The 15661-nt window shown below is 38.4% G+C and overlaps 1 protein-coding gene across 3 annotated transcripts in view; it reads left to right on the top strand.

The window, feature by feature from the left end:
• Positions 1–15661, top strand: part of LOC145516678 (uncharacterized) — a 744489-nt gene that overhangs the window by 214356 nt on the left and 514472 nt on the right. The gene's annotated exons all lie outside the window — the stretch shown is intronic.

Below are 15661 nucleotides of genomic sequence, written 5' to 3'. Positions count from 1 at the left end.
CAAGACTGAGTGACTTTCAACTCACTTCACTTCACTTCACCTTTGAGCACTGGACGTGGGGCTCACCCAAACTGAGATGTGATGCAAGAGTGAAACATATACCAAATTTTGAGGACTTAGTATGGTGAAAGAGTAATATACCTTAGTAACAATTTCAATAATTCTTAATAATTATAAACATAATGTATTAATAATTTACATCATTTATATGTTGAAATGATAATATTTGAGACACATTGGGTTAAACCATATCAATAAAATCCATTTTACCCATTTCTTGGAAAATTTGAACTTTTAGGTGTGGCTTACATTGTGTTGCTATTGAAAAATGCTGGTCTTAGAGCCCCTTGAAGACAGACAGGCTGCAATTTTTGGTCATATAAGCCGTGTGTCCAGGAGAGTACATGGCTCACAGTTTGTCTCCATTAAATTTTTGTTATCTACCTGAGAAATGAATGACTGTAATATTCATTTTCAAAAAGATATGCAATTGCATGCACATTAAGCTTCCTTCTATCAATTATTCATAGGAGAAAAGAAAGAAAAGTGATACACAAAACTGAAAAAGTTGTTTTTCTTGGGTGGTGTGATTATAGGCTACTTGTTCTGTTTTTGAAACTTTCTGTAGAACTATTTTCTTCCCATAATTTAAAGAATTTTCCTCCTTTTTAAGTTAAAGAATGAAGACAGAAATTGTGTTTGTTGTGTTCTTTTTTGGTTTTTTGTTTGTTGTGGGGAGAAAAAGAGGCACACATGAAGGAAACCTTCAAACACACCATTGTGGCTGATTCCAGTGGCCTTTTTAATGTGAGGAAGGGTGTATCTCTTGTTGGGCGTGGGATGGGGCATGATGATTCTTGAGAATCGCAGTGCGCCATGGTTAACAGCAGCCTGTTCTTGGTGCTGGGTAGTAATCTCTTTGGCCCAGAGCAGGTAGAGCAAGTAAGGAAGATTTGATTATCTCCAGCTTCTGCAAGAAGCTGCAGTTATTTCTCAAGGTCAGGTCAGGGAGCATCCTGAGGATGAGTAATAACAGTCCTCTGAGGGCTTTTGATCCTGGCAACCGTTTATAACCACGTAAAGCTGATAATAAAATAATTCCAAAATAAATAAACAGTGGGTACATACGTGCCCTCTGAGATCAGTAAATCTGAGTGCATGAGCTGCCAGTGCAAGGAGCAGATTAAACTTCTTTTCTTCGAATGTTGCAATGCAATAAGGAGGATGGCAGCACCATTTCATGGTTTCACGGGGGGAAAAAAACAGAAAAGGGGCTCTAACGCAAAGGCTAGAGTAGAGTGAAGTTCCCAACTATTAAAAAAAGTCTAAACTGTGACACATTTCACCAAGTCAACGGATATTTGTTGAGCCCCTACTATGTGCTATGAATGTTTTCCCAGGCTGATATAGCAGTAAACAAGGCATACAACATTCCATACCTTTATATTCTTGTGGGATAAATGAAAGCAATAAACATATATAACTTAACATGTACCTTGTTAGATGGCTGTAAGTTCTAAGAAGAAAAACAAAGGGAGAAATGAGGATAAGACATAGTTGGAAAGGAGGCTGCAATGTTGGATTAGTGGCCAGGGAAGGCCTCTGAGGAGATGGTATTTGAGTAAAGCAGGACCTGAAGGAGGTTTGGAAGTAAAGCATGTAGATTTTCTGGTAGAAAAATATCTCAAGAAAGAGAAGAGAAATTGCAAGAGCCCTGAAGCAACAAGAGGCTTACCTGGCATATTTGGGGAACAACAGTAATAACAAATGGCAGGGAGGCTAAAACCAAGGGAAGCCTCAGGAAAGTAGGAGAAGGTGAAGCCAGAGTTGCGCTGTGGGGTCAGATTGTGCCACCTTCCAGGTAACGGTAAGGACTTCGGCTTTTACTCTGAGTGAACTGGAAAGACATTGTAGGATTCTGAGCCTACAAATGAGCTCTTAGTTTATGCCTACCAGAAACTGGCTTCAGAATAGTTAAGCAGGGGCATCAGCTTAGAGGCTTTTGCAATAAGACACAAATTATGGTGGCTTGTATCAGGTGGTCATTCTGGCAAATATAAGTGGTCATCTTCTGCACATATCTTGAAGGTATATCTCATAAGTTTTGTTGACTTATTGGATATAAGGATGCAAAAGAAGTAGACAATTTGATGAGGAGGTGGAGGATGTGAGAGTTTTTTGGCCTAAGCAAACAGGAGTATGGATTTTGCCATTTATGGAGTTGCGGAGGACTGTAGGAGGAGCAGTGTTACCAGGATAGTCAGGTGCTCAGTCCTGCATATGTTCTACTGAAATGCCTAGGAGAAATCCAAAGCCACGGAGACATCAAGTAGGAAGTTGTACACGTAAATCTGGAGTTCAGAGGAGAATTACAGATATGTAACTCTGGACCAATCTAGACAGCATATTAAAAAGCAGAGACATTACTTTGCCAACAAAGGTCTGTCTAATCAAAGCTTTGGTTTTTCCAGTAGTCATGTATGGATGTGAGAGTTGGACTATAAAAAAAGCTGAGTGCTGAAGAATTGATGCTTTTGAACTGTGGTGTTGGAGAAGACTCTTGAGAGTCTCTTGGACTGCAAGGAGATCCAACCAGTCCATCCTAAAGGAAATCAGTCCTGAATATTCATTGGAAGGACTGATGCTGAAGCTGAAACTCCAATACTTTGGCCACCTGATGCGAAGAGCTGACTCATTTGAAAAGACCCTGTTGCTGGGAAAGATTGAAGGTGGGAGGAGGATGAGATGGTTGGATGGCATCACTGACTTAATGGACATGAGTTTGAGTAAACTCCAGGAGCTGGTGTTGGACAGTCCATGGGGTCTGCAATCCATGCTGCAGTCCATGGGGTCTCAAAGAGTTGGACACGACTGAGCAACTGAACTGAACTGAATTCTGGAGATAAAAATCTGGGGTCATCAGTTTATAAATGATATGTAAAACCTTGAGACTAGATGAGATAGAAGGCATGAAAGTAGACAGAGGAGAGAAGTCCCCAGAGGGATTCTGGGGATACTATATATCTTAAAGATTGAAAGGTAAGGAATCTTCTCAGGGAAGAAACTGAGAAGGGATAGCCATTGAGGGAGGAGATGAATCTAGAGAGTGTGACACCCTGGAAGGTAATAAGAAAATATCTCGGGATGGGAGAGGTCAGCTGTGTCAAGAACTACTGACATGCTGTGTAGGATGAGAACTAAGTATTGACTCTGGGATTTGTAACTTGTAGGTCACTTGTAATTTTATAGTTAATAAATTTTTGAGTGTGGTAGGGGAAAAATATAAAAATGGGATGAGATAGATGGAACCAAGTGAGTATAGACAATTTCTTTGTTAGGTTTTGCTGTTAAAAGGAGAGAAATTCAGTGATAACGAAAAGTGACGTGGAGATTTCCGTCTTCCACTTGGGGTGCAGAAAGCTGAAAAGAGACCCTTCTTACTCTTACACAACAAAAACAAAAAGGCAGATAATTGGAAAATTCACAGCTTTTCTTGAACTCTCTGAGAGCTTAGGTCTCAGGGCCAACAATCTATAAGGAAAGACTGGTGCTTCTGAAGAAAAATGGAGCACAACAAGCACTTGATTAATTAATTGTAGCACATATTGGATTTCATGCAATTGTGTAAGGAAGCTTCAGCTACAAAGTTTAATAAATTCTAAACGCTGGATGTTGGCCAGCATGAGAGTATGGATGCTGCGAGAACCGCGGACAGAAGGGTTGTTCAGAAACCCTTGCATTCTGTTCTCCATGGGGTGCTCATGAGAAAGACGGATAGGCAAGCCTTTTCTGCAGTGAAGGCCCTCAGGAGAGGAAGATGTAACACCCTTCTTTCCTATTTCGCCTACTGATCAAAAGGCTCCAGCTTCTGTGATAAGGGTACCAAACTCTATTGCCTTCAGGCCACAGTTAAAAAACCCACTGCAGCTTTGAAAAAGGAACAACAGCAAAATATTCTGTCCCTTGGTGGGAACAAAAAAGATGTCCTGGGCTAGACCATGAGAACTGTCCAGCTGCTGGTGGAGGAGAAGGAACAGTAAGGGTCCACCTCTGGGATCCAGTGACATAGCATCTGCCAAAGACTGAAGCTGAGCCAGGACAACAGAGAGTCTTCCCTGGTCTCCACCACCAGGCTAGCAGGCACTGTGTAACAAGTACTAGAGGTTTACTGCTGGGAGAGGGGTGTGAGATATAAAGAGACCCTTTCTGAGGTGCTAGTGCAAATAAAAGACCTGAAACTGCAGGCAGAACAAACACCGAGGAAAACCCTCTTATTAATCAGCCCCTGCCCTAAAGGTATTTGAAGCCTATCGTGTAGTGGGAATAAAAACAGCAACAAGCAGTCCCCAGAGCAGCTCAATTCTCGACTAGGTTGACTCACAGAGTGCTTTCTCTTTTCTTTGGAGAAATGTCTATTCAAGTCCTGTGCCCAGTTTTAATAGACTTCTTTGTTTTTTGTTGTTGAATTGTAAGAGTTCTTTATATATGCTGGATATTAACCCCTCATCAGATATATGATTTACAATTATATTCTTTCATTCCATGGATGGCCTTTCACTCTGTTGAGTGTATCCTTTGAGGCAACAGTTTCTTTTTGAATTCAAAATAGCTTACCTTTATCTCAACTAAATTTCATGGCTTTGCTTGGTTTCATCCCTGCCTAGAATGCCCCCTTACCTTCCTCTGTCTGAATAATTCCAATGCATCCTCAAAGACAGTAGATTTTAATAAGCATATAAGCTTTGTCCATTCTCTACTTTTAAACTCTGCCTTCCGTGTTCAAAGTTATCCTTTGTGACTGTTCAGTCACATCTCAGCTGTTCAATCCACCTAGACTACACTTCATTGTGTTGACCTTCTTTTCTTTCCTCTTAGTACCAAACTCCTGCCTAAATCAGAGCCTTCACACTTGTTCTATCAGGAATGCTCTCTCTGAACCTCTTTATCTGCCAAATTCTCATCACCCTTCAAGTTTAAATTTACATGTTAATTTCCTCAGGGAAGTTTTCCCTCACCCTAGAGACTTATATCAAGTTAAAGTGATAAAGAGTTTCTCAGGACTCTATAATTGTCCTTCAAAACGTTTATTAAAATTGTAATTATTTATTTATTATTTTAGTGTCTCTTGACAATGACATCTGCCTAGCTCTGACCATTCTAATTATTCCTTTTTGTTCTTAATCTTAATTTTTGATCTTAATAAAAGTAAGGACCTTATCTCTCTTGTTTATCATATATTTCCCAATGCCTTGCACAGTGCCTGACATGGAGTAGGAGATCAGTTTATAGGATAAGAGAATGAAGTACAAAGACATAAAGAAGCATTTTATTTAAGATATGGGGGAACTGGTAGTTAAAAAGTATTGGTATAATTATGAAATAAAAGCAGCACATAGTTTGCTCTTAAGTGTTCATTAGATAGAAATTAAAAAGCAGTCCATCATTTTCAGAGGAGGGAAACTGAGCCAAGATTGTGACTTAATTCTGTTGTCACATAGCTAGTAAGTAACAGAATGAGGCAGCCTGAGAGTCTATGATTATAATACAGTGCTCCTTGTAATACATGATTCAGTTTCTGTAACTCTTGAAAATGCTAAATGATAGTGAAGTAAATGGATTTTGTATTAAGTTTATCATTGGCACAAGAATATGGAGAAGATCATCCTGAAACAGACACCATGTCAGTTTAGCCAGGTGTTCTAGAAGTTCTGGTAGTTTCTGATGTCAGTTTTAAAAGTAAGTTCTATGTGAATCCTCTGGCCCTAATGGCTTTCTTACTCATAAATTTATCCATAAATTTTGCATCAGTTTATATTTGCTGCCAGGCTACACTCTGCATCAATGGATTTTTAAAATGTATTATCTACTTAGTAAATATGTGCTTCCTTTAATTGTTTCTCATTTGCACTGCTCAGGGAACAGAGGTTTAGAGAAGCAGTCTGTGAGTGTGGAAAGAGTGTGGGTCTTGGATCTTGGGTTTGAATCCCAACTCTGACCTCCAAACCTTTGTTCTCTTATCTCAGAAATGCAGAGCTATTAATACCTACATCCTAACATAGGTGAAATGAATTAATGTATGCAAAAGGCATGACAGAAAAGTAATCATTTAACATTAGTTTCATTTTCAGCCTCATCTTTATAAGTTTGGCAAACTAATCATTTCACTAATATCTGTTATGATTCTAGATTTTGATCATGAATCTTTCAACTCAACCTTTTCATATAGCAGAGTCTGAAACTCTTTAGTTCCTTTCTTCACAATAACACCTGCCTTTATATTTCTGACCAATGTAATTATTCTTTTTTGATCTTCTCTACTTCTGATGTATCCTTGTAACATCTTAATCAATATTCCAGGTGTGGGCCACCAAAATTTAATAGAAGATAGAGTTAAGTTTCTCAGTGTACCTGTTGATGATTGACTGTTACAGACATTAAGAAAGAACTTTTCATAAAATTGATAACTAGGGATTCAACCACTTACTTCTAAAGTATTTATTGTTCATCTCTTTTGTGCATAAATTATGGTTGCCCAATTTAGCAAATAAAAATACAGGATGCCCAGTTAACTGGGTATCTTGTATTTTATTTGGTCACCCTACCATAGATAAGAGATAATCTCTCTATAAGTAAAAAAGATCGAGATGCAGTTTCTACTCTAAGGAATTTTTAAACAAAACAAATTAAGGATATAGGCATGGACTTAGAGATAGATAACCTGGTGATGCAGGGAAAGAAAGGGCTTCAGGTGGATGGTGTATAAGTTCACAGGGCTGCCGTAACAAAGGACTGCAGAACTGGTGACTTTAATATTACAGAAATTGATTTTCTCGCAGTTCTGGAGGTCGAAGTCTGAATTCAGAGTATCAGCAGTGTTTATTCTTTCTGCAGGAGAGTCAATTCCAGGCCTCTCTCTTGTAGCTTCAGGTGATAGCCCCAGACCCTTGGTTTGCAGACGCATCGCTCCGTTTTCTGCCTCAGTCTTTACAGTTATTCTCCCTGTGTATGTCTTTTCCTGTCCTTCTAAGGACACCGAGCCTACTGGATGAGGGCCCACTTAATGACCTCATTTTTAACTTGATTACATCTGCAAAGACCCTATTTAAAAATAAAGTCACATTAAGAAGCACCAGAGGTTAGGATTTCAACATATGTTTTTGGAGGATACAACTCAACCCTTAGCAGGGTATCTGTTATTTTATTTGGCAATGCTACCATAGATAAGAGATAATCTTTCTATAAGAAAAAAAGATTTAAGATATGGTTATTGATATGCCTTAGAGTTTAGGAAAGAGGTGATCTGTTGTGGGGAGGAATGATGAAAAAGGCCCATAGTAGTGTCAAGAATTAATTGAGCTTGACTCTGAAAGGAGGGGAGAGCTTGCTAGAGAGGAGGAGAAGGGTTGGAAGTGGATGATGAGTAAGAGAAGAGGGGAAGGACTCATTTTCCAGGAAAGGAAGATATTTGCTTTAATTTAGTAAGGATAATCACAATCAGGCTGCTAACTCTGAGAAAAGCAACAATAATTAACTTCCTCAGCTCAGAAAAGCAACCGTGTTTTTATGAGACAGATTTTATTGGTGTCCAATCTTCCTTTCATCTCTAAAATTCAAATTGCTCAGTGTTAATTTGGTTTTGGCACCAACCCCAGAGATACTAGAGGGACAAGCCTGAAAAACTACTATAGGCAACCTCTGCATATTAATGCATACATATGGAATCTAGTAAAACGGAGCAGGTGATCCTATCTGTAGGGCAGGAATAGAGACACACACATAGAGAATGGACCTGTAGACACAGAGGAAGAAGGGGAGGGTGGGATGAATTGGGAGAGTAGCATCGACATATATACACTACCACGTGTGAAATAGATGGCTAGTGGGAAGCTGCTGTGTAGCACAGGGAGCTCAGCTCCGTGCTCTAGAGTGAAGGGGGTATATGTATACCTGTAGTTGGTTCACTTTGTTGTACAGCAGAAACTAACACAACATTGAAAAGCAATCATCCTCCAATAAGAAATAGTGATGAAAAGGAGGGAAGTCTAATAACTGGGATGAGCTCTTGCCTATTTGTTTTCAAGTTACCATTTCCCCTTGTTGCTCTCCCTCGGAGTCACCAAAGAAGGAGGTGTGAACACAGGGATGGATAGTGAAATGAGCCTCTTGAATCTTTGCGTTACTTACAGTTCTGTGATGTTTTCTGTCAACAGAGATATTAGTTTGTAAGGCTAATACCCACAGATCTGTGTGTGTTAGTCAGGCAGTCGTGTCCGACTCTTTGCGACCCCATGAACTGTAGCCCACCAGGCTTCTCTGTCCATGGAGTTCTCTAGGCAAGAATACTGGAGTGGATTGCCATTCGCTTCCCCAGAGGATCTTCCCAACCCAGGGACTGAACCCTGGTCTCCTGCATCGCAGGCAGATTATCACTTGAGCTACAGGGAAGTCCACAGCTCTATTTATGTTATATTGTCAGTTGTTCAGATAAACCACCACAACTGATTTCTTGGAGACTGAAAAGGCCAGATATACTCAGTGAGAAAATAAGGATACGCCAGCTTTCTATTCAATATATCATTGTTTACAAAATTAATTTTTAATGAAAGCATGAACATGAATATTTTAAGGAATTATTATATTGTTGAATCTATATGTAGTTTTGTGCAAGAGTTAACCAATCAATCAATCAATCATAATTAACAAAAAACCTAAGCCCGGTTGCATACCTCATCTATAACCTGCAACTAATATCAGGAAAGCTTCTGCTGTCTTGGTTCTTTCCAGGTAAATCTGACTCTGCAGAACTCCAGGAACTCTGTAATCCTAGCACTTTGGCCATTGATCAAGCCCCTGGAGCCTTCCTTCTTATCATGTGACAGGATAACCACTTGTCACTTATCAAGTGAAAGGTGGCATTTGTCTTTCTAAGTTTTAAAGATCTCCCCAGGTTCTTTTCTTAATTCCAACTTTCCTAGCTTGTGTTAAAATTCTACATCCCCAGGTTGTTTGTGATAAATATGCACAGAGCTGGGCTCCTTATCTGTACAGAAAGGAATAGCAACTCAGGATTAAAAAAAAAAACACAAATCTTCCTTTCCCCTATGGGCCTAAAAAACTTCTTTTTTATTCGAAAGCTTCTTAAAAACATACAAAGGAGAAGGGAAAACAACCCAGAATATCACCACTTAAAGGCAGCTGTTATCAGTATTTTAGTTAATATCCTCCCAATCTTGCTGTTTCCTGCGTATTTTATTTTGTAAACTAGTTGCATTTGTATTCTCTCTAAAACAGTGTGTGTGTATGTGTGTGAATTTTTTTTTTTTAAACCTAAAGTTGTTCATCAGAAATGATAGCAAGGTGGTCATGAATGCAGGATTGTGAAGACAGAGTGTGCAGGTTCAAATTCTTGCCTGAAGGTGCCTGTATGCTCAGTCATGTTAGACTCTGTGATGCTATGAACTATAGCCTACAAGTCTCCTCTGTCCATGGGATTCTCCAGGCAAGAACACTTGAGTGGGTTGCCATTTCCTCCTGCAGGGAATCTTCCTGACCCAGGCAGGGATTGAACCCACCAATCCTGCGTCTCCTGCATGGACAGATGGATCCTTTAGTACTGAGCTACCTGTGAAGCCTTTATTCCTCTGTTTTTGCAAACTTGAGGAAGTGATTCAGCTTCTTTAACTCTTAGTTCCTTCATCCACAAAATAATCTTGAGATAAACATCTTTGTGTGAAAAGACTTTTCTGTAGTTCAGTGTGTTTTCTGAATTATCTCAGTTGCAAAAACTAGTATGACTGGGTCAAGCAGGATGAACATACTGTAAATTTCTTTCCAAAGGGGTTGTAGCTATTTAAGTTTCCATCAGCAGGGTATGAATGTGACTGTTTCACTGCACACCTGCCAGCAGATAGCATATTTGTGTGTGTGCATGTGTGTGTATGTAACATAATTTGATAGAAACATTGGTTTCTCATTCTTTGATAACCTAAGGATTTAAATAGTTGTCATAGTATGATTATTTTTAAGGCAGTTTGAACTCTCAGATTTATTTGAGACTATGGAGTGAGTGAGAGCCTAAATTGATTTGCTCCAACAACAATAGGAGGACTTTCCTGGTGGCTCAGATGGTAAAGAATCTGCCTGCAATGTGGGAGACCTGAGTTCGATCGCTGGGTCGAGATCCCCTGGAGAAAAGAATGGCAACCCATTCAAGTATTCTTGCCTAAAGAATTCCATGGACAGAGGAGCTTTGTGGGCTACAGTCCATGGTGTTGCAAGGAGTTGGACATGATTGAGCAGCTAACACACACACAACAGCAACAACAGGGCTGGAGGAATCTGTAGGCTTATCCAAAGTAGGAGCTCGTCAGAGACAGTACAAATTTTTGTAACTATCGTGGTGACTTCAGGGATGTTTTTACTGCCTTATACTTTGCTTGATCTTATTCCCTAGATTGTTTGTCCTGCTTTGTCAAATATTTGCCAAGTGAGGTAACATATTGGATGAGTGTGAACCATCCATTTATCCAAACATGATCCCCCAAGGAACCACATCTCCCAATATTTATACCCTTTTGTAGTCTCTCCCTGAGTAACCCAAGGACTACAACAGAAGTGGTATTGCATTGCATACCTTCTGAGGCTGGGTCATAAGAAGGCTGGTGGCTTATACCTGGTGGTCTCTTGGAAGGAACATGCTCTCAGATGAAAAACCAGCTATCACTCTGAAACTGCCGTGCTCTGAGGAACAGCAGCCAGCAGTGGAGGGAGGTCATGTGGAAAGGCACATCCAGCTTCTAGTTTTTCAAATCTTACAGCTGAGAGCCCAGAAATGTGAGTGTAGAAGTCATGTTGAACGTTAAAGTCCAGTTAGATCTTCAGATGACTATGGTGCCAGCTACTGTCTAACCATGACCACATGAGTGATCAGAAGTGATTACAACCCAGATGAACCCAGTCAACTCACAGAACTGTGAGGGATAATAATAAATCATTGTTTTAAGCCTCTAACCTTTAGAGTGGTTTGTTGCGTAACAGTAGAAAACCAACACAATGAATTAATACAGAGGAAACACAAGCACTTTGGGTTGATATATCCCTTCTTTAAAAATTAGCAACAAGTGAACTTTGGAGTTGTCACTGATAGCTTTTGTCAAAGTGAAAATACAGTAATAGGAGACAACATTCCAAATTAACCGATGAGAATAAGAAATGGGTAGGACATAAAATTTCACATGGGGTTGGTGGTAGGGAGAATTAAAAGAGACCTGGTAAAATGGTCATTAAGAATCAGTTGGATACAGTGCGCAAGTCAACGGTTACAGTCAGTTGAGGATTTGTGGAGTCTAAAATACAGGATGTTTTGAAAGGATCAAGTGTTAAATGACTATTTGGCCTTGAATATCTGTTCCCCTATAGATCAGATGGATCTTTGTTTCTGGCTCTTATAGAATGAGGGGCGGGCAATACCGGAAGGCAGTGTTGATATATTGATTTCACATATATTAATTTCAAATATGGGTAATTTAGTAACATAATATCTATGTATTTCTGTGCCAATGGTGTTTTTAAAAAGTATTATATTTGTGAGTTTTGGGGCAAGCACTAGCTCCAAATTTTATTATATTATTTAATTTGCTTTATTTCTACTTTGCAAACACATATAAATAATTGGTATTTGAGATTATATACTAGAGCTACATAGGATATAGCAGAATTCAATTGACTTAAAATATACTAAGTGATGATATGAAGAACATTCATTTCATTTAGCATTTTAGTCACTGTTTATCTTTTTGGTAGCCCCCAATTTTACTGAGTTTATGAATGTTTCTGAGGAAGATGGATGGACAAGTTTATGCAGATGAAATTCTCTTGAAATGTCACTAATGAAACCATCAACCAATGTTCTGGACAATTGAGAGGCCAGACCCAACTCCCCTGAGATTTCCTTTGAGAGATGAGATCTCAACATAAAAATTAGTATTGAGAGACCTTTACATTGAATATATTACCACTTTCTTTCTACTTTCAGTTTGCAGTCAAAGTTATGTGTTGCTCCAGTGCACACTGCTTATTTTTTAAAAGAGTTTTGTTAAGATTTTTACTGCATGGACTTAATTATGTAATTGCGTAACAGATCTGGTAACTGCTTCAGAGGAACCATTTTGATCTATGAGGTGCCTAAGATAGTCTTTAAAGAACATCTAATTACATAATTACAATGCCTAATAGACTAGAAAAATAGGTAGCAGGAATATCTTTGGAGCCATAAGAGAAACCTTATGGCCTTTAGCTAGGGCATATAATATCAGTTATGAAAATAGCCCAACCATTATGACATTATGTAACAGCACATAATGGCAAAGGAGATATTAATGCTGGATAAAATAAGTTTTATATGCAATTTTTCTTTTGACATAAACAAACTTATTTAATTTAAAAATATATAAACTCAATTGAAAATATATTTTTGCTGTGAGAAAGAAAATACTATAATATTTTAGATACAGAATGACAGAGATATTTGAAAGAAAAGTTTTAAAAGATTGTAAATATATCAAATTAGCTATATAAATGTATATTAATTTCAAAACTATAAAAAAGCAGTTAATATTTCAAAGACAGATAATTTAAAATAGTATATTCATATATTAGAATCTGGTGTATTATTCTTCCTGGATAGTAATGAAAAAAAAAATTGAAGAATAAAACTAAAACGTGCCAGAACCTTCAAATACTATGATTGTTTTAGCCATATGCTGGGGGTGAAGGTTCTGTTGAAATCTGCGTAGTTCATCAGAAGAAAAAATGAATTTTAATTAAGGTCCGTGTTGTTCAAACATTTTGGTGTTGTGAGATCATTCTTTAATATCTATTGAGGAATATATAAGCAAATACTAACATTTTGACTCTATTTTATATAACTGATAAACCCATGGCTGATTCATGTCCAATGTATGGCAAAATCCACTACAATATTGTAAAGTAATTAGCCCCCAACTAAAATGAATAAATTAATAAAAAAAAATAAGTTTTGGTTGTTGTGAGCAAGGGACTTTTTTGGTTGTATGTTTTAAAGGATATATTTTACCAAGAAAAGCCCAGAGTCTATCAAAGTATAACCCATTCACTATAAAATGGGTTTTAAAGTGAAACCCATTAAAAAGTTTCACACCAAAGTTTTTATCTGGTGATAAAACAAAGACAGGACATGATTGGCAATGGATTCTGATACATACCAAGTCTACTTCCCCTTTGCTTTCTATTATTTTTGTTTGGTTTGCATGAAAACTGATACATATGTGGGGTGTCTGCCATAAGCATAGACTTATATTCTCTGAGACCCACTGGTATGTAGGGAAATAGCTGGCATCTGTAAATGAGCATTTCAAATGTTTCACAGAGCCAGAAATTTGGGGAAAGTTTTTTTCAAGGAAGTTTTATGATAAAATTATGCAAGTTCTGGTTGCGAAAAATATTTAAATGGTGCATTTTTAAATTCACCTAGGGACAGTTATGAAAATATGGCCAAAGTGTTTACATGCCTTTGTGTTATATCTTATTTTAAAAAACTCAAGTTTTGCTTGATATGTATAAACTCCCTATCCTTACATGTCTTTTCTTCCCCCCAAAAGTTGAATGGCGTTCAATGTTGGATTGAATTCTGCACATGGGAATATTCATATTAACATCTCAAGCAAATATGACATCATTTTTTGAGACTGAAAATATTGCCTTAACTAATATGTATCAATTCATTATTCAAGATAGACAGCATATATGAACTATGTTTCACATATGTGAGCCCCACACTGTGGGGCTAATACTTCAAGCACCTAACCTCATCAGCATTCTCAAATAGAACACAGCAACCACAAGCACAATGGCACATCCTGTGTAATATCATTCTTTTACTAAATGAAAAGTAAGAAAATTCTGGATATGACCATGAGGGAATAACAGAACCAGATTTACTTTCTTACGTTAACCAACTAAGAAACCAGACATACATAAAGCAGTTGATATCAGATATTACATGACAGACTGCACATGATTATTATCCCTGATTATAAGGTTAGCTGTGGGCTTCCAGGGGGCTCAGACAGTAAAGAATCCACCTGCAATACAGGAGACCTGGGTTTGATCCCTGGGTTGGAAAGATCCCTTGGAGAAGGGAATGGCTACCCATTCCAGTATTCTTGCCTGGAGAATTCCATGGACAGAGGAGCCTAGTGGGCCACAGTCCCTGGGGTGGCAAAAATCAGACACAACTGAGTGACTAACACTTCACTTTCTTTCACATGAGGCAAGCTGTATGATTGCCCCAGTTTGCCTCATAGAGCATGTATACCCTCTGCTATACAGGGACAGAGGAAGCAGGTTAATGCCATGGAATCTCACTGAAGTTTAGAGACATTGATTGGAATTTAGGGAGGCCAAAATATTGGTGCAAAGGGAGTTCACAAAGACAGAGTTTGGAAGATCTGCAGAGATATCCCCTTGAATCTTTGGCAGAGTACCAGTCTGCACATGCAGAATAATAAACTATCCAAACCTAGAGAAAGAACCACTGGAAATAAATTTAGGCTAACAATTCCTGAAGCTAACCATGGACTGAGAATAGTTTCTGTCTGTGTCAATCAGAATAAGTGAGATTTCATAATATATGATGCATTGGATAAAATACTTAGAAGAAAATTATCTTAGATGTAGGGTCAAATTATGTCTAGAATAATGACCTAACCTAACAAAGCTTCAAAACAGTCCTATACAGAAACAAAATAATACCAGGTAATATAACTGCATCCCAGAAAAGAGGTCAACACTATTTAAAGGAATACAACAAAATCCTCCACACAACAACATAAAATTCACAGTGTCCTGCATACAAAAGAAAATTGGAAGGCATACAGAGAATTAGGAAATTATGACTGATAACTAAAAAAAAAAAAAAAATCAGTCAGTAATTCAGACTCAGGAATAACAGGGATGATCAAATTAGCAGACAAGGATGTTAAAAATAACTATCATAAATATACTCCATACTCACAGGTTGAGGTTAAGAGATGTAGAAGATATCAGTTCAGTTCAATTCAGTTGCTCAGTCGTGTCCAACTCTCTGCAACCCCATGGACTGCAGCACACCAGACTTCCCTGTCTGTCACCGACTCCTAGAGCTTGCTCAAACTCATGTCCATCGAGTCGGTGATGCTATCCAACCATCTCATCCTCTGTTGTCCCCTTCTCCTCCTTCCTTCTATCTTTCCCAGCATCAGGGTCTTTTCCAATGACTCACTTCTTCGCACCAGGTAGCTAAACTATTGGGGTTCCAGCTTCAGCATAAATCCTTCCAATGAATATCTGGACTGGTTTCCTTTAGGATTGACTGGTTTGATCTCCTTGCAGTCCAAGAGACTCTCAAGAGACTTCTCCAACACCACAGTTCAAAAGCATCAATTCTTCGGTGCTCAGCATTCTTTATAGTCCAACTCTCACATCCATACATGACTACTGGAAAAACCATAGCTTTGACTAGACAGACCTTTGTTGGCAAAGTAATGTCTCTGCTTTTTAATATGCTGTCTAGGTTTGTCATAGCTTTTCTTCCAAGGAGCAAGCGTCTCTTAATTTCATGGCTTGAAGTCACCATCTGCAGTGA

Source organism: Giraffa tippelskirchi, chromosome 8 (assembly GCF_054371585.1).
Source record: "Giraffa tippelskirchi isolate mGirTip1 chromosome 8, T2T-mGirTip1v1.2.pri, whole genome shotgun sequence".
Taxonomy (NCBI): Eukaryota; Metazoa; Chordata; class Mammalia; order Artiodactyla; family Giraffidae; genus Giraffa; species Giraffa tippelskirchi.
Note: the sequence above shows the minus strand (reverse complement) of the source record. Positions and strands in the feature narration are given on the sequence as shown.